General features: G+C 44.0%; 1 protein-coding gene across 6 annotated transcripts in view; it reads right to left on the bottom strand.

Moving 5' to 3' along the window:
• Positions 1–19361, bottom strand: part of LOC105830822 — a 232470-nt gene that overhangs the window by 159615 nt on the left and 53494 nt on the right. For all 6 annotated transcript variants that reach the window (XR_004964778.1, XR_004964777.1, XR_004964774.1 and 3 more), the window contains one exon: positions 17711–17879. The gene's annotated coding sequence lies outside the window, so the exon portion shown is untranslated. The remainder of the gene's footprint in view (positions 1–17710; positions 17880–19361) is intronic.

Raw genomic sequence — 19361 nt, 5'->3', positions numbered from 1 at the left:
TTCTCGAGGTGTTATTACCACCCATGGCAGAGGCATGGCCCAGGAGGAGGCGAATTAACAATAAATAATAATGATAATAAAATGTCGAGGAATGCTGCAGCCTCATTATTAACCGAAGTATTGATTGTGAGACCGGGACTGGCGATCACAAACGATAAGGCTTCTCTTTCGCTTATTTCTTCCTGGAAGGGTCCTCGTACCCCGCGCGCGGGCCATTCCCTTATGATATTCTCTTAGGGCCTGGCCAGGGCCAGCCACCCAACGGTGGCTCCGACAGAACGAAATCTCGATTCCTCTACGTCAGGCCGCGCAGTCGGGGTTAACGTGGCGACCTGCCGCCACCTTTCTTCGGCTTTATTAATACTCGGTAGGTGGCCACCGGGACAATAATCGGTTGTGATTACCGTCGAAGACCTTAGAAATAATGCTGCATTATAGTGATATACAACGGGAAAGAATCCCCGCTTTGCGTAATATCCTAGAGAAATGGGAACGTAATTTTCCGTTATAGCATGGGAGAATGACAGAAAAACTCGCGAGAGGTTTCAAATGGCAAACGAAATGTTTCGTCGAATGGATGTGTCATAAAATATGACGACGTTAAACTTAATCACGCCGGAAATAGAAGCGAGGTCCGCAAGATGCTTTAGCACTATATTTTTTTCTGTTTTTTTAATATTTAAAATAATATTTTCGCAGTATATACACAGCGTGATTTAAATTTTCTTTATTAAATTTCTTGTTAAGTGGCTAATTAATTGAATAGGATGCAGACTGTTTTTTGTGTATGATCGGAAAGTAATCGTGGCGAATAACAGAATCGCAATAAATGGCGATTCTAACGATCGATTTTCCACGCTGTCAGATCGCGAGCGATTCTCCCTCATGTGCAGTAAAGCGTGCAAATGTCTGATTCCGTCCCATGTTTCGGCAGCTCCCTTTTCAGACGTCGTCGTGTGTGCCTTTCTTTCGCGAATCCCCTTCCCCGAGGTAACCAGGAATAAGAAAGTGCGTTGGGCCAGAGATGGCACAAGAGAACAAATTCGTACTCGTACCTGCTTACGACAGAGATAGAAAGAAAGAAAAAGAGAGAGAGAGAGAGAGAGAGAGAGAGAGAGAGAGAGAGAACAGCAAAGACTCGCGGGAAGAAGCGCGAGAAAGAGAGGAAGATGGATAAAGAAAAGGCGAAAGGCGTTCGAATGAGAGGTCTCGAAAGAAACCAATTGGAGTCGAAGGGTTTAAAAAAAGAACGGACGCGCTGAGGAAGAACGAGCTGATAGAAAAGAAGGAGCGGCGGAGAGGAAGAGGTGATAAATGGGAATGAGGATTGCTTGGCAAAGTGCGAATGGCCCGCGAGCGAGGATATAGATGGTAGGATGGATGGATGAACCGGCGGGAGCGTATGGACGGACGGGCATTGCATCGGACACCGCCGCCGCCGCCGCCGTCTGCACGAAATCCGAATGTATTCAACGTGCAGCGTGTGGTTTCTTTTTATCCTTCTCTGTCTCTTCCGAGACGGACTAATCCTCCCACCTGTGCGTTTTTACTACCGCACTTGCCTTTTCATGCGCGCCTTCTCTTCTCGCGTCATCCCACCAGTGAGCAACCAGTCGTAGCTTTTGAGCCGCGGGGGGTTTATTTGTGCTGAGTGTTCGCCGTCTACGAGACTGGTTTTCCAAACGGCTGTTGGAAATCGCGAATTTAATGGAGCTATACACGATTACAGTGTTTATTTAAATGAGAACGACTTGAATAACGTTTCAAAAGAGAGAGACGACGACTTTTAACAAAAATCGGCTCTAATACTTGTATTTATTTAAGAAGTTCCTTTTGATAAAACAGCCTCTATTTTTGTGCCATCAAATAGATTGTTATTATTTCGGATATCTCAGCATACCCTTTTGTTTGTTGACTACGATACTGTGATGATAGCAGGAGAAAAAAAATGTAATCATGCATCACTTTAAATACTTAAACAAGGCGACAGGCTGTCGGCCTGACTATTAAAAATGTACTCGGAAATTTATGTTAATCTTCGAGCGAGATGGTATGTGTTATATTTAAATATCTACAGCCTCGCGCTCTCGCAACAAATACGGCACATTAATAAAACGCGGACGTCTTACTTGTCGCGTGAACGCGAGGCACCGGCGAAATATCATGCTTCGGGCAATCTGCATACATTTAAGGCGTCCACACCCGAGTTGTCAGAGGCGGTGCGCGCCAACATACCCCGAGTAAATCGACGGCCATTCAGTACCACGCGAGGGGCCCGATGGCCGACATAATCGATTCCTTTATTCGTGCGTGCGGGAAACAAATGGCCGACGCCATTCAGACACAAAGTAGCCCGTGGCCGCAAAATGGCTTCTCCTTCTTCGAGACGCAACTGTCGGGAGATATTAAAATTATGTAAAACGCGGAAGACCACCTCGTGCAGCGGCACGCAAACAAGATCCTGCGAGAGAAAAAGAGAGAGAGAGAGAGAGAACAGAGAAAAGGGGAGAAAGATAGGGAGGGACCTTCGAAATTGCTTCGTTACCTTAACGAAGCGACTTTTCAACCTTGACATCATTAGCCGATTGTTCGTCTAAATCCAGCCGAGTACTCGCGCAGCGGGTATTTATCTTCCTGGCGCAAGATGTATCGGCCAACCCGGCCGTATAGTAGGCCTCGCGTCTATCATCTGGTGCCGCGACAGAGAGATAGATAGAGCCGGAGATGGTGGACGCGGTAGAAAGAAGAGCCACCGGCAGTGAGAGCGGACAGAGAGAAGAGCTTCTCGAATAGAATCGGGCGGGATTTCCCCCCTCGGGTTCGTTCATCGATCCGAGATTCTGTGGATGCGCTCTCGCTCACCGGAGCGAGATACAACCGCGAGCGTTGATTGGTAAAACGAATAATCGAGCGAGCCGGGCAATAAGAGACGTATTTATATCTCTCAGGGACGGACGGGAAGACGGACAGACGGACTGACTGACGGACGGACAGTCGAAAGGAGAAGACTATGGGGCCACGTGTACTAATGAATCCGATTGTTCCCCATGAATCGAATTGTTAATGAATTATGTCGTTACGTGTGCACCACCGTTTTAAAGCGAGTATACGCGCGTACCTGTGTACAAGAGCGTGTCGACGTTGTTTCTCGTATCAGTCTCTGTCGGGTGTGCCTTTCGATTCTCGGCGATTGCACTTGATTTCGTTCGCCTGTCTACTCTCTTACCTTGAAAATCAGTTCATTTAAAACAATGCAGCCGAGCTCTCCCCCCCGATTGCAAATAATATCTCTCCAGCGATCGCTCGACACGCATATACGTATACGGGCAATGAATTTGCGTCAGCGCTGAATTATGTTATGCGAGTGGACGTTACTTACATTAGCAAAAGTACCTGTCTGCTAATCAATCAAGTTTCAGAATAAGAGAGAAATACGTTCTTCAAAGTACACATAGGTATTTAACAGTTTAGATTCTCATCGCGGCAGAGACACTTGACAAATATAACAGCAAAGCTTCCAGGAACCCATTGTAAATCGCCGCTAAAATGCATGGCTAATTAATGACGGCCGTCGCGATGCACATTAGCTCTCAAGCGGGAACTTTGAAAAGCCGCTCGCGAAGCTCGCGACTTGCGATTTAGAAGCGGCGGCTTGACGGGCACAATGAACGTCGAGCTCTGCTAGTCGTCGTCACGAGCCGCGGACAGCACGTTCCTCTCTGACGAAGAGCCCAGCGCGCCCAACGGGAGCTCACGGAGGCGGTTTGTAATTAAAGAAACGGTACATCGATAGAGGCTCGAGATACGAAGCGAGAGATGTGTGAGAGAGAGAGAGGTGAGGATCTCGATCGGCAGCCGAATTTAAGCGACCGTCCCGACGCGGTTCACGCAGTTCCTGTCGTCATCGATGCGTGGCCGAAGGTACTTAAGACGGACAATGACGGTCATTCAACGATCGGCTCTACAGAAAGGACCAATCCGATCTAATCTCCGCGGGGTCTTCCATTGGGCCATCGGACCATCGGACGAACGGCTCACCGCTACATAGCCGATCGAGTTTCGAGATCTCGTCCTTTGACCGGCCTATTGTCAGCGAGAGAAAGCGTTAACTTTTTTATCGCGGATATTGGCGTACATAACTATTAACCTGATCGATTTCCGGCGCAGATAAATGTTGCTCTCCGAAGCGTGTCACGACGCGCGTCTCGGAGCTCTCCATTGTGTCATACACCTCCGTTCGTTAAATTGAGTATTGGAAAAGAATCAGTGATAGAAAGAGTGATAGAAATGTGACAGTCCAATTTTACAACGAGGCTCGTCTATTTGTTTGATTATTATCATTTGATGCACAGATGCGACCAATCAACACTGACAAAGATATTCATTTGACTTTATATAGCGATTTCTCGGATTAAGAGGTCCATAACACTCGAATCTAACAAACTTCGATCGTACACTCGTCGTTTAAATTTTCCTCCATTGGCGTTTGTCCACATTAAAAGAGCTGATTCTCTCCGCGATTACGTCTTACGAATATGCCCACAGCGGATTAACTATTCGTAAGTATGCAAGTCCTTCAGAAGAGAGAAAAAAAGAAAGAGAAAGAGAGAAATGCAAGAGCATGTTAACGGATCAATAATTTGCTTTGAATTACACTAAGTATAAACACAAAGCGTCAAAAATAGGAATTGAAAAATAAGTCATTAATACTTTCTAACAGCGACATTAAAAAAGCATAATGTCGACGCAAAAAATTTAAGAAAATTAGAAAGATTATTACTAAAAATTTAATAAAATTATTTTCCAAGAATATGAACAATATAAATATGAACAACCTACTTGACAAATAAAAAATAAATAAAATATACTAGAAAAATTGTTTATCAAACTTTTTACGATTCTCCTTTTCAAACGAATATGAAGTAATTCGACCGGCCGATATCGATTTACACCACCGGCCTCCAAGCAAACTTTCTTCAAACTTTTCTCCAACCCGAGGCGTTCTTTTATTCCCAAAATATAGGAGTTGAGGGGCTTTAAGTGGGTTATAATTATTTACGCTCCAACTCCTCTATTACTGCTGACTAAAGCTAGAAACTTTTAACCGTAAAACTTACGATGCGGAATATCGTTCCTGTTCAATAGGTTCGCTAACTGACTTTAACTGTGTGTAACGACAATGATACGCGCCCGAAAATAATTTCACATAATAGACGTAAGAATTTGACAAAGTTTATCGTTGTTCGTTACAAGCTGAAAACAAGTAATTTGTGTTATTTATTTACAATTTATATCAGTTACTCCACCTGCCTCTAACCGTAGAACCTTTTTCTCTGTTTCAGGTATGTAAAGCAAATCATCAGAATATTAGGGTAGACGCTACCAGCGATCGTAAGTTAAAATACTCCATTAATTCTCGATATCCTATTTCCACTGACTCTCAATTACGCCGGGTAAACAATGAGGGTCGAAAACTTCCCTAAATTTATGACGTCGCTCGGCACCAGCCAGATAATCAAGGAGTTTTCGAGCGTTGTCGAAATGGCGTCTCGTGGCCGCGGCGGGTTATTTTTTACCTGGTGGATTAGTCGTGGCCTCAGCGATATCGGAACTGGCGGACGGTATGGCCGCGCGAAGGAGAGAGAAAACGAAGAAATGGGAGAATGCTCGAAAAAGAAAGAGACTGCGGACCGCGGAGAAAGAGAAAGGTAAAAGACAGAGGCGAAGGAGCGGGGACGTGAAGCGCGGAGAGCGGTGGTATAGGAGGCATTTTATGCGTTTCTTTCGTCGCGGGGTTTCGTTTGCAATAATTTATGCGAGAAGACAGCTTGAGAAATGACCACTGGCTCCTTGTGCAACCTTAATTTGCAACAGTTTACTTCAGGAACGTTTTGAGAAATGGCCACTGGCGAGATACGAGGGCACGGCCCGCACTACGTTTGCGGCGGATCGCATGAAGACATTTATCGCGAATCGGCCATCGATGAGAGAGAGAGAGAGAGAGAGAGAGAGAGAGAGAGAGAGAGAGAGAGAGAGAGAAGGGAGACACGCGCGAGACATCTGCGCGAGATCCTGCCGTTTAAACATTTCCGCTCGTATAATTAACAATCCATCTAACCGTGTATATTGGATGACAGCACGCAACCCGAAAAGCCTTATCGAGGAGGAAGCATTAAAAATTCTTATCATCTCTCGCCAGAATCCGCGCCGTTAGTCTGGCCATCAGACACGGGAGAGATATTAATTCGAGGATATCTCGAACGTCCGCTCTCGCTTTACAAATAACGCGGTATTCAATCGCAGAGACGCGAGATATTATTTCGAGGTGTATTGTTACTTTTCACAGAGTAGCTCGATGGTGGGATCACGTGCGATTAAGAGCCTTTGAAAAGGGTTCGTAACGCCGCCGCCGCGCTGAAAGCACCGATGAGATTCGATTGCGACACCCGGCACCTTTGACATGCCTCCTGACGTAACGATCGCTGAAACATGAAATTGACCTTTCTAGCCGGCCGGACATATCTGTCGATCAGGTCCACCGAGGGACAATTACGCCGTAACGATCCGCGACCGCGCACCATCAGAATTCCCCGTCACGCGTCATGAGCATAACCGCGATCAGGCGAAACACAATCCGTTTCTTCTCGTCTTTCTCCGTCTGCACTGGGCGCGCGCGCGGCACGAAACTTTAAAAGCCTCTTAAGTGTAAGCCGAAGTTTCTTCCTGCAATGCTTAATGCGGAATTATGGTTCTTCTCTTCATGCGGAAGAGTAACTCCATATAATTTTTTTCTCAGATTGATTGTCGTTACCATTATTAACTTGCGTACGATTTCGTTTTAGTCGCATTCACGTTTCAATAGCCAAAAAGAAATCAACTATATATTATTTCACCGCTGCGGAAAAACGTATCGCTCGGTGTTTCCAAATATATTGCAGCCACTCGCGATATACTCCATTCACGAATTTATCAAGATAAAAAAAGATTTCTACAATATTTAAAAGATTTAAAAAAAAATAGTTTTATTCTCTTCGACAATTTCCAATATGCGTCGAGCACCCTTAGCTTCAACATCGGCAACTATGCAAAAAGCACGTAAAAAATTATATTCGTCCGTTTTACAAATCCATCAATCAAAAATCGAAACGAGGCCGAACGAATATTCCTTTCTTTCTTCTTTGACCTACTTCGTAGTCAACTGAATCCGCGAGCGTGCGTCGAAAGGGGTAGGTTCGCACGACGACACATAGCGAGGATCACGATATCACGGGAATAAAAGCCGACGACGACTAGGCGAAAAGCGAGAGAGCGCGAGATGAAGTCAATTACATTATGCATATGACCGGCGGAAAGCAATACAAGAAGCAATCGGCCGGTGATGGAGGCATGCCACCGCTAAATTAACTGCCTACCTAGTTGTACGCGATGCAATAATGTATTAGCCGCGGTACCGCAGTATAACCCTCTCTCACCGCATTATAGTCTCCCCCTTTCGCGCATTCCAACGTATTATATGTATGCTCGTCCTCCATCGACACTCCGTCTTGGATTTTGAGATTAACCCTTCTTTTCATCGTATAATTTCTCGTAGACATTAACGTGTGTGTTATTCGGTAATTTCAGGCGACGTTGTGTCTCGTCCAGCAATTTTTAGCTTTGCCCTCGCTTCGCCTTCGTTGTATTTCAAAATAATTCACCGAGGCTGATTTTCAAGCCTCGCGCTTTAAAACGAAAACCTATCGTGAATGATTAACGCAACGAACCGTAATAACGAGTCGACTGCTTTACAGCGGAGGGACGTTTATGCCTTTGCGTCTATTTATACTCCAGAACGAAGTGCCGGGGCTCCTTATCCGCTTTTTTAATGAAGACCTCAGTGTCGAAATTTTTTAGGGATTTGATATTTATGTTTACCTAACTACATATGTACAATAAGAATAATTTTTGTATTTAATAAGGCCGCTATTTCGCCTTGGCTCAACTTATGCCCGTCTCTAATAACTAAAGCCTCTTTCGGTATTTATGTTAATCTAAATTTATGGAATTTATGCCTCCGACATCTACAGAGGAACTGAGAATCGCTAACTAGAGTTGATAAACTAAGGCGGCTGACATAACTAATCCGAACTTTCGGCATGATTAAAATATCACTTTGGTTGACAAGATCTCGGGGCAATCCACTTCGCCCGGGTGCAGCTGCAAAAAAGGATTGATAATCTCGAGAGAGAAAGAGAGAGAGAGAGAGAGAGAGAGAGAGGGGTATAACTAAATAATGGATAACTATCGACTGCACGTACCTCGGGGAACACGCCTCGGCTGATGTGATGTGGTCAGGTGCGCGTGCAATGTATCCCGCGCTGTTTTATAGTGCAATTCCGCGGTGGTGCGCGCCGGTGGAGCTCGAATAAGGTTTTAGCGCCTTCGTAATACCCAGTAAAGCTTCTACTTTATCGCGCGTTTTACACGCCGCGGCAAGCTCGCTCGAATCTCCGGCGGAAGAGTGGAAATTGTGTGTCCCGTGAAGGGTGGAATGAGGGAGGATGGGCGCGCCGTGTGGCTTCCGTGGACGTTGGACGGAGGCACGCGAGGACGAGCCTCGTCGGGGAATTACCGATCGCGCTGGATCCTTTAACCCGAGAGATTCTCGGGTAAATGAAATCTCGCGAGAAACGCTGGTCCGGAAAAACGAAGCCAACGTGCAACGCGTAACTACGTGTTTTCTAGATTTGCAAAAATCTCCTGGCACCACTTTAATCACTTTCCTCTCTTGTATACTCTCAAAGCTCCAAAAATGAAATTCCTATTCCTTTCACTTGTAAATATAGATTTAAAAAATTAGAAATGTAGATTATAATATTTGATTTGTGAAATACGCATTTCAAAATTTATATGATCATAACTGACGGGCGCGAGTTAATCTTCGATCGAGATACATACAAAGATACATGGTAGACCTCAATTCTCGAAATGGCGATTGGTGATATGAGAGCTAAATTCAATCGCTCCGGAAAAGTCACAGGTCCGTAACGTGCGAGAAGTAGGAACATGAGCATGAACGAGGCTCATTGTGTGTTACATAGCTGATATTATCGTATAATTATAACGATACGCGACAGAAACTCGCGGCAGAGGAGGGCGACTGCCGTCGAGGAGGTTCATAAATATCTGCTTTTCGATCCCGTCGAGAACGGCGATGTTGCGAAAACTTAACGACTCCGCGACCGCGTTCTAAAAGCGTGGCGCATGTTTTCGCGTTTACGCCTGAGGTGTCGCGAGACGCAGGCAAGAATCAGAAATGTCAGGCGCAAATAGACAACTCTTGTATCGTTTTGCCTTATCATTAATTCGTGACCAAGCAGAGCATGTCTGAAAACTTGACGTACCGTACGACATGCGAAAAGCAAAGATCACATGAAAGTATTCGTATTCGTATTTTCCGCTATCTAATGGCCTCTTGCCGTGTAGATAAGTAAACTTTAAAAGATTAAATGGTATCGAAACGATTTCGTTCTTTGAATAATTACATTATCGAGCTTTTTACATCGAGGAGGACATCAAACGCAGCGTTTATATTAACGATATTACGCAAATAGACGAGCGCGCGGCGCAAAGTACACGAAACCGAGCTTAACTCTTTATCTCGATGCGAGTGCTGTACGACCAGAGCGACGAAGCGTGAAAAAGGCTCGCGCGAGCGGATCTCTCTCGTGAGAGCGAGGCCGCCTGGTCGCCTTATCGCTTCCACGGCGGCTTTTCGTTTCGCGCGCGAAACGCCTATAACAGATATACTCTTAAGAGCCGGTCACACACAGAGAGAGAGAAAGAGATTACGTTCGTCGATCGCTGCTGCGCTAAGACCGAACGTCCGAAACAAATCGGACCGAAAATCTCGATCGACAGAACGATATTAATGCCAACGTATCAATTTGCTCTGCGCTCACATTGTTCGTGAGCGAGACGAAGCGAGCCGGATTAAAGATGAATCTGCAATCGCACGACAAAACGCGCGACTAATTGAAATTGAGGTATTATCGAGCGCGGTCCGCGACGAGCGATCTTTCGATTGCTCGCGCATGCATGACTGCACGGATCGAGATACAGATTGCCGTCTTGCGACTCCAATATAACTTAATCCAGTCATAGAAACATTGTCCTTTGTAGCAATTCGATACGTACATTTTTTAATTGAGATTTTTACTTGTCCTGCCAAAAAAGTTTAAATTTCCGATCATTTAAGAAAGTATAAATTTTTAGATTTTTGTTTTAGTACGCGAAGATTTGTGCAAATTAAATTTAAAAATTAGCTATACCTTTTACGAAGAGTCGTACCATCTTCACACGATCGATGCATAAAACGGTCTACTTCGCGCCTTGAAACAATTGAGATATTACATCTATATTTGTTCTTTCGGGTCAGAAATAAGTAAGTCAATTACAACGAATTTAACTCCTAATGAAGTTAAGCCAGGCAAAGATTCACCCGCAAGGATCGCCGGGACGGACGCCTTCTCCGATAGAAGGACGCCCGTAATCAGATCCCGGGGTGCCTTTAATTCCATTATCCTGTATTAATTGCAAAACCAATAGCGGAGTGTCCTCGCGGTACCATTAAACTCGCGGCGCTTGAAATTAAATTGTCCGGCGACACCGTACATATCTCCCCCGACGTACCTATCGCTTGTAAGCAAGCAGGCGAAACGAGACGATGACCTACGGTCGCGGCGCTAACTAACGTATTCATCCCTTAAGTGTGTCCGTGCGACGTCGATGACCTTGAGATAGCGGGATAACTTCCCTCGGCTCCTGGACAGAGAGGACTCCGCCGTAAGGCACGCGATGCGAAAATCGAACGGGTCGGCGCGATTTTTCTGGCGCGACCTTAAACCGGCTCGCCGTACACACACGCGCGATAAGCAGCCAAGCTCTGTTTTTCTCTCGTTAACACAGAATTGTAGGAACGGTAACGGGAACGTCGTGCCGTCTCGTCCGCGTTCCGAGGACGCGGGCGTAAAATCGACGCGAGCGCGTATCGGCGCGACAAATTGCGAGTGTATCGTTAATGGAACGCCGTGTGAAAACGATGACCGCGAGATTAAAGCCGGAATCCTTTTCTTAGACTCGCTCCTTTGCCGCGCTCCGCTCGCAGCGAAACAAACCAGCGGCTGGTTGGTACGCGACTCGCCTGTAATAACTTTCGACCGAATTACGCGCGATCGCGAGATAAGACAAGGGCAAGTAGAAACCGATCGTCCACCTGCCAGTACGTAAATACTTTAGTAGTCGCGAAATGACAAATTAATACTTTCTACTCCGCGAGATAAAAAGAATATTTATACGCCTGTATAACAGTATTAATTTAAACATTCTCTTAAACATCGAATGTATCAGATGTGCTTGATATTTGTATAAAGATGCGTTCGAACTCGTTCTTCCTTCGAGTCGTAGCACGAGTATCCAAAAACCTCGCACGATCGTAGTAATTGAATTTAGGAATAAAATAGAACGTGTGAATTTGAGCGAAAAACGTTGCGGCTTGCTCTCAAAGACGCATCGCCACGCCTCGTTATTTAATTTAACGGTTCGTTAAATACACCTGGGTAATTTGATGCAAGTTTTGAAAATAGTTACCCGGAGTTTACACAATACCGGGGGAACCTGACCGACCAATTTTCTCAACCTGCAACAATGCGGCGCGGTAGCCACGCTCTTTGTTGTAAAACGGCGTCGTGACCAGGTAGGGAGACTAAGACTTTACTACCACACACACACACACACACACACATTCACGTACAACAGCACCCACCTGAACGGTACTTTATCGCGTTAATTTTGCATGCCGTTAGTACGGCAGACAAAGTGGTGCGTCGAATGCAGCCCGGCTTCTTCCTCTTTTTTCTCATTCTTCCTTTTTTTACCTGAATACGACAGTTTCCCACCCTCGAGACTCCCGAGCGAATACCGAACGGATAGAAGAACACTCCAACGACAAAGTGGACAATTAACCCTGAAGAAAAGGTCGAGGAGGGGCATCGCCAACAGATCGCAACCGCCTTCGTGGCCTGGCAGGACAGGCGAACATCACGAAGATCCTCCCTCTTGCCAACCTCTCCTTCTTCCTGGCCATTTTTGTTGCACCGCTAAGGTAAGAGCGCTGTCCGCGAGTAACACGATAGAGGGTGGGCTTATGGAGATCAAAACCCCGTATCGAATTCCTTATGTCTCGCAAATGGCTGCCCTGGATGGTGTTGGTTACAAGCATCAGCCATCTTTGCAGTGCTCTTCACGTGCTTCCTTCCCGGCGAACCTTCTCAATTTATCGGAGAAAAACAGTGTGTTCAAAAGTTTCTAATTACAATGAAACATTTTATTGACGCGAAAACAAAAGACGTTTGAATTATCACGCGTATAGAACTTACGCAACAGAGTACAGTCGAAACAATCTCTCAAGTTGCGACGGGCGATTTTGATTACAAACAAGAATAAGAGGGATCGGAGCTAAAAGCGGAGCGCTAAAGATATCTTCTTGATACGCGTCTCGGAAGGGTTATGCAAACACCGGTCGAACTTCCTAGGTTCTAGGAGTCCGAAGGCATGAGAGGCATGCACATTGCCGTCAAGGCGATGATACTAATAATTAATACAGGCGCGCGTACACGTGAGGGATTCTCTTCCCCGTCTTTTTCCCTCCCTCTCTTCTTTTCCCGTCTGTTTTGCTTTCGCGTTTCTCGCCGTCTCCTCGCACCACGCTCCTACAACCGCGAGTCGGAGGCTAACCGGTGAGACAGCAACTCCACTGATGGCCAGAGTCCAAAGGCAAGAATACCGCTTTAATGAATTATGGGATGTAGTACAGTAGTTTTTATCAAACTAGAAATGACACGAAGAAATTTGGAGAACAGTTGTGTTAATCTTGTGACAGTTAATGGAAGGCCTTTTAGCATTTTGAATGACTCCGGATTTCTAAATATTGTAAATCCAATCAAACGGACACTAGAATAGGCAAAAAAATAATATTCTCAATTTCACCGGAATCGATTAAAAAAAGAGTTGCCGAAGAAGCGAATAATATTTTTAAAAAAGTATCGTAAGAAGTAAAAAAACACTATGATTTCAATTAAAATAGACGCAGTCACGCGTTTGGATAGATCATTTTTGGGTACTAATAGCAAAGTACGTCCTGTGTCGATCAGAACATAATCAACGTACAAGAAGAATTATCAGACATTTTCATCCGCATCCAACAAAAGCGATTGCGTATACATTAACGCTTTTGAAAGAGATGCCTCGATCGATTGTTAATTGAATCAGATTATACGGTGTATAAAATTACAAAGAAGATTCTATCCTAATGCAAATTATCCAAAACGCGTAAAAAGATTTAACCAATTTTAAAAATTCAACAAAAAATTAACAAACTTTATTAAATACAATATTTACTGAATATCTTTAAATAATCTATTACGTTATCATATTTTATAACAATATTTTTGTTTTAACTGTTTCAGGTAAGTGCTAGAATTGTCACATCTTTTTACGGTTTTCAACAACGGTAAGTCACGAGCAGTGCCCGATGCTCTTTCCGGTCCTATTGCTTTTATCGTGGCGGATGGTCGTATGTCGATATAAATGTACATTAAAAAGATAGGTAGGTCTCTTTCTCTCCTGCCGTGAGTGCGTGAAGCACTCACCCCCTCTCCCCCCTTTCTTTCCTCGAGATCGGCGCTCTTATCTCTACGGCCAGCAAAGTTTCAGAGGCTACGCCGCTCTCTGTATCGCGCGCTATTAACCAAGAACCGAAAACTTCTTGGGTGGCTGCCTCGCCCGCTCACCCTCTCACCCCGCCGCGCACGTACACGGCGTGTGCACTCGTGTTTCCCCACACGTGCCCCAGCCCTCCCCGTTTCATTTACCACCGATTCGACGTATCAACGCCCTTTGGCTACCGTTCACGAAAGACGCATCCCGAATTCCTGCCGCATTCCGTCCCGATGCGCCCGCCGGCCTCCGATCTCCCGTACGAGAGACGTTCGCGCTATCACGAGATAAGTCGACGGACAAGAGAAAAAAAGATGGCCTCGAGAGCTCATGTCGTTCGTCCTTCGTCCGTACTTTTAACGGAGAACTGCGGATTCGACCGCGTATAAACTGCAAAATAACAATTAATACCGTGTTGCGGCCGCGATAAGTAAACGGGAATGTCATTGTGCTTTTAGCATTTTTGTGTTTCATTGAAAATTAAACTTCTTCAAAATTAAACTTCTCGAAAAAAAAGTTACGATTTAATTTACGATGTATGACCGTAATGTTATTATGTCACAAGGCAAATTTTGTCAGAGTAGACCCAGTAAAGCAAAAGATTACAAATGGATCCGTCTTTAATCTGCGGCTCGGTGTTGTCTCGACTGCACGAGCTATATCCCTTATACGGTTCGTCAAGAGCGCCAGCTCGTGTGATTGTAATCGCAAACGAGTTTTCCCGAAAGAATTTCGCGTAGCCTGTTACCGCTGTACCAAATAGTTGCGAAACGCCGCGATATCACCGTAATTGAGCGAGTTCGCACGCTCGTTTGTCTCCCTGCGCGCATTGCACGGACAGAGTCGGCGCAGCAATTAATAATAATACCGCGCGTCCGTCGAGAAAGCCGAAAGTCCGTGAAGCCCCCCACGAATGGTAAATTGTGGCGCGCGGATGGTAAATTGCAGGTCGCGAGTGACAAAGCACGCTCGGCGAAAGATCGCATTTTTTTTTACGGGGACGAGCGCGCCCGGTTTGTGTCGGTCGGTCGGTCGGTCGCCAGCTCTCGAAAGAATCGAGAGTGAAGTCGTATACCCAGATTATATCGTCCCCCTCTCGGCTTACTTGTCGCCCGTGTTACACTGGCGACTGGTATACGGAACCTGCGCCCCGTGTACGTACATTGTATACGTTTGTTACGGTATCGTTCCTGCCCAAGTTGAAGCGAGCGCTTATATCATCGTCCACGAAAGAGAGCGCATGTACGCTCGTTCGCTCGCCACGCGTTCTTGCCTCTTCCTCTCGGACGGTTTTCAATGCCGACGAGAGACGTAGGTGTGTGAACGTGAAGGAGGAGTACAGAGAGGGAGAGGGGGAGAAAGAGAGAGAGAAAGAGAGAGAGTGCTGCCTTAAGTCGAGGCTAATGATACGCGATGATATGCGGCATTCGTCACTGTCCGATGTCTGGCTTGATTGCCGCTACTGTTCTCTATCCTTTATCTTTCGCGAGCTCGCAAGCCGACGCGCGCGTACACGCGTCAAAGTGTGCGTCGAGGGTAAGAGCAAGGCGCGCTTAATGATAGATCCGTCACGGGCAAGTTGCGAAAATATTAACGGGTGCGAGTCTCAGTTAATTGACCGATTGAACGATTAATCGAGGCCTATTCGAAATTCTAGTTGACGTGTCAAAAATACATTGTTGTATTTCTGATAATATCATTTTGTCACATAAACTGTTGCGTTATTCTATAATACGTTTTACTCGGTTTGATTACAAATATTACAAAGTATATAAAATTAACGTAGTGCATGTCTCTTAAGAAAAGATGATATAACATTTAAAAGGAAAATTTGAGAAAAGAAAATCAAAATGGCAAATGTTCATGGATTGCTATTATATTCATTCAGTTGCGAAACGTCGTGTAGAACCATGCGTATACACACGGATTAGCATATAATTCCTGACACACACAAGTTTGCGCGGTCAAGTAGATAGTCACGAAGTAGATCGTGCGCACGTAGCTCGGCCGCACAAAGCATTGAATCTATGAAGTCGAAGAAAAGAAAGTAATTCTTCTCTACAAAAGCATCGCCATGGAACAATATCAATTTATATTATTTCTGTTAATTCTAATTTGGTATTTAATTAAATTGAATTTCTTATTTAGTATAAAAACTAATTGAATAATTTACTTTTTTAGAATAATTTTAATTCGTTTCTAATAGATATGTCAAGATTATTCTATGGAATGGAGCTGAAATGTGAAGGCATATGAAAAGCGATAAAAAAGAGACGAAAGGCTGGAGAGTGAAACACTGACAAAAAGTTAGTTTGGCACACTCCAGCATCGATATCGCAACTCTCAGTAGGCAAGTCCAAAACGATCGGGCCGTAACTCATCCGATGAGGCCCGTACTCGACGGTTTCGGTCTCGTTTCTCTGTTGCCTTCTGACAGCCGCGTGCAGAAAAAGTTAACTTATTCTAAGCGTAAAACTCGACTTGACTTAAGAAAGAAAAGTAACTACATCGTAATCAGGAACGTCGCTGCTATCCACAAATGCGTCAATTTAATTTCAAATACAATTTGGAGCTTGAAAATCTTTTACAAAAATCCTCGTATTTGTAATTTAAATATAAAAAACACAAGGACTATTTTATTTTTAAACTTTTTAAGAGAATTTACTCTTATAATAGTCGTAATCTTGATGAGGATTTCAGAGAATTTAACTATATTTTTAGCAAAATTGAATAAAATTTTAGTAACATTTTAATAAATTTAAGAAATAATATATAAAACATTTGATAGTATAATATGAAATAGTTTATTAAAATTTTACTGTAAAATAAATTTTATTGAAATTATAATAAAATTCGAAAGCTATGTTGTTCCATAATTACCATTTTAAAAGTAAATTCTTAAAGAAAACTTTTTCTGTGCATAGCTTATAAAAATATATTTATTCCATTCTTTCAAAGATGATTATTTTTAATTAAAAAATTGTAGAGAATTAAGATAGAATTTTAATAACGTAATCCTTAACATTTGATAAATATCTCGTAAAGATACTTGTATTTACTTTCAGAAATTACACGTGACATTATCCCACGTTTCTTTCTACAGAACTGTACATTCACAACAATTAAATAATAAATTTATGTCCCTATCATATTTGCACCGTCGCCTATTCGCTCAGATTCGTTCAATCGTCACTAATATTTCGCAAACACGCAGAGGCACTTTCGCATGGAATAACCGTCGGCGCTGTGCGCTTGTTGCCGGTCGTCCCGGGCCGCGATTAATTAACGTTAATCGCCAAATGAGACGAAAACCAGTTCGCAACGAGCACCTCTTGCGAACGAACGGGCACGTATTCTCGCAAACTGCCTTCGCCGTATTTCCAGGATTTGTTGAACGATTCCAGACGAAAAACGACTTATCGTGCGGCGCAGCGTGCCTTTATTATTTCACGGACTATGTCCCACATTTTTATTTGATTCAAATAAGTGTTTTAGTAAAGGGAGACAAAAACACTCAGAAAACAAATGATTAATGAACGAGACTGTCGCATGGTCACCTGCATCGACATGTCGAGTCGCTTGTGTATATTAAAAGTGCCATTTTGTATTTGCAAATATCCTGTAAGATTATAGCATCACGAAAGCAAAGAAAAATTTGTTATGCAAAATAAAAGTTTGATTTCTATAAAATTTTATTATTGAGTGAAACTTATCCAATTCAGTTTCTGTTTTTACCCAAAGAAAAAATTTGGTTAATTGTAAAAGATATACTTTCGTTGTGTTAAGTAAAATAGTTTCACTTAAAGAAAATTTTTTTTTATTCAAACATATGCATTCTCTTAGAGTCAGTCTCAATCAAACGAAAGATTTGGTTAAAATAAAGAAATCATTTCTTTGAATTAAAGAAGCATTTAGTAAGCCGAGATTCAATAAAAATTCGGTTAATTTGACTAACCTTTTTTTCTGGGTGCATATTGTCATCTCCGCCGTCTTCACCGCGAGCACTGTCACCATCATCTTCATCGGATCCAGCCCGATTCCACGACACTATCTCAATATCACCTACGTCATCTTCATCGCAGTCTGTGTGCCACAATTACGAGGGCGAATTTCAAATACTCTTTCTAGAACACAAAAAAGAAAAATGCTCTACAAACCGTACCTTCGTGAGAAATAATATTATTAAAGTAAGCTCTGACTCAAAAACTGCGTTCCGATACTTACTGTCAGTACTGAAAATCTACAGTGATATAAACTATAGATTTTCTAGTACTGGCAGTGAATATCGGAACGCAGCCAGAATAAGAAGCAAAAAACACTGATAAAACTATTAAAAGGATGACGAGACCATTGGGGTAATAGTATGCGACCGGGCCAGTTGCCGCTGAGGTCGCTTCCGTGTCCTCGACGAGGAATTTCGAGATCTTGCACCAGGTAAACCATAACTCTCGCGAGTATACTGCGTTCGCGCACGAACGCTCTTAAACTTAACGCTCCGTTGAGTAACGATCGCCATACGCGGTCATACCGCTCCTCTGGCATTTTTCACTACGGCCCAGTTTCTTCGCAGAAATGAATTTTCGGACGTCGCGCGTATCGGTTCACCTCGCATCAAACGTTTCGTAAATTTTTAATAATTCACGCGGCGGCGCGGAACGCAATTTTCGTAAATCAGATGGGAGGACATTAAATTGCCCGGCAAAAGATTCAATTTCACTTCATGCTCGGAACCGACACTAGCGTTAAACTGTGCATGCTGTGGAGAATGCGCACAATATTCGCGATCGTACACGCACGCAGGATTATTACCAGATTTGCCATTGTTCGCAATGGCGGTATCCGATCCGCGTAACCATAACGATTGAAGGGTATATGCGGTCGTCCTGCCCGCTTATGAATTTGTATCAGCCCATGTTTTTGGCTCGTTACAAGCGTCACTCTTAAAGCGCTGTGGATTCTACGAGCGGAATTGCAGCAACGCCAATCTGACTCGGCGCGGAATAAACGCTCGTCAATGCCAATCATTAAGCGCGAATTAATGATCCGACCATTGTGCGCGTTTATGTGTCCGAGCGACGATTAGCGCGGCGGATTACGGGACACCGCGATGTCGGACATAATGCGTGCTCCATTGAATGTAACCCCCCCCCTCCCCTCCTCACTGGCTAATTTAAATTCGAACCGCGAAAAAGGGCTTTATCTGTATCTGTTGTATCCAAACTGGCAGAATTGGCGAGCGCAATCAACACGGGAGCCAATTTTCGATTTAATCCAATGGTGTGCCGCGCGCGATCTCTATCCGCGCCATCATTCATACATCGACGCCGGTGGCTCCCACCTAAATGCCGTATCGTTATTACATTTCATGAAATAGGTATTACTGTCATACGCTCGGCAAACGGGTTAAAAACACGTGAAACGCGCGCACGGGCACGGGTTATGATCGGACGCGCGACAAGTGACAAATTTATCAGCGTACGTAAAGGGTGATATCTCTCAGAGTGTCCAGCATAGTTAGCAAAAAAAATTTCCTGACTTTTCCCTGCATTTTCCAGAATCTAGAATTAATTTTTCCCGGACTCATTAGTATCTATTTTTTAAAGCAT

This window comes from Monomorium pharaonis, chromosome 10, assembly GCF_013373865.1.
Source record: "Monomorium pharaonis isolate MP-MQ-018 chromosome 10, ASM1337386v2, whole genome shotgun sequence".
In the NCBI taxonomy this organism is placed as follows: Eukaryota; Metazoa; Arthropoda; class Insecta; order Hymenoptera; family Formicidae; genus Monomorium; species Monomorium pharaonis.
This window is presented reverse-complemented; position numbering and strand designations above follow the sequence as displayed.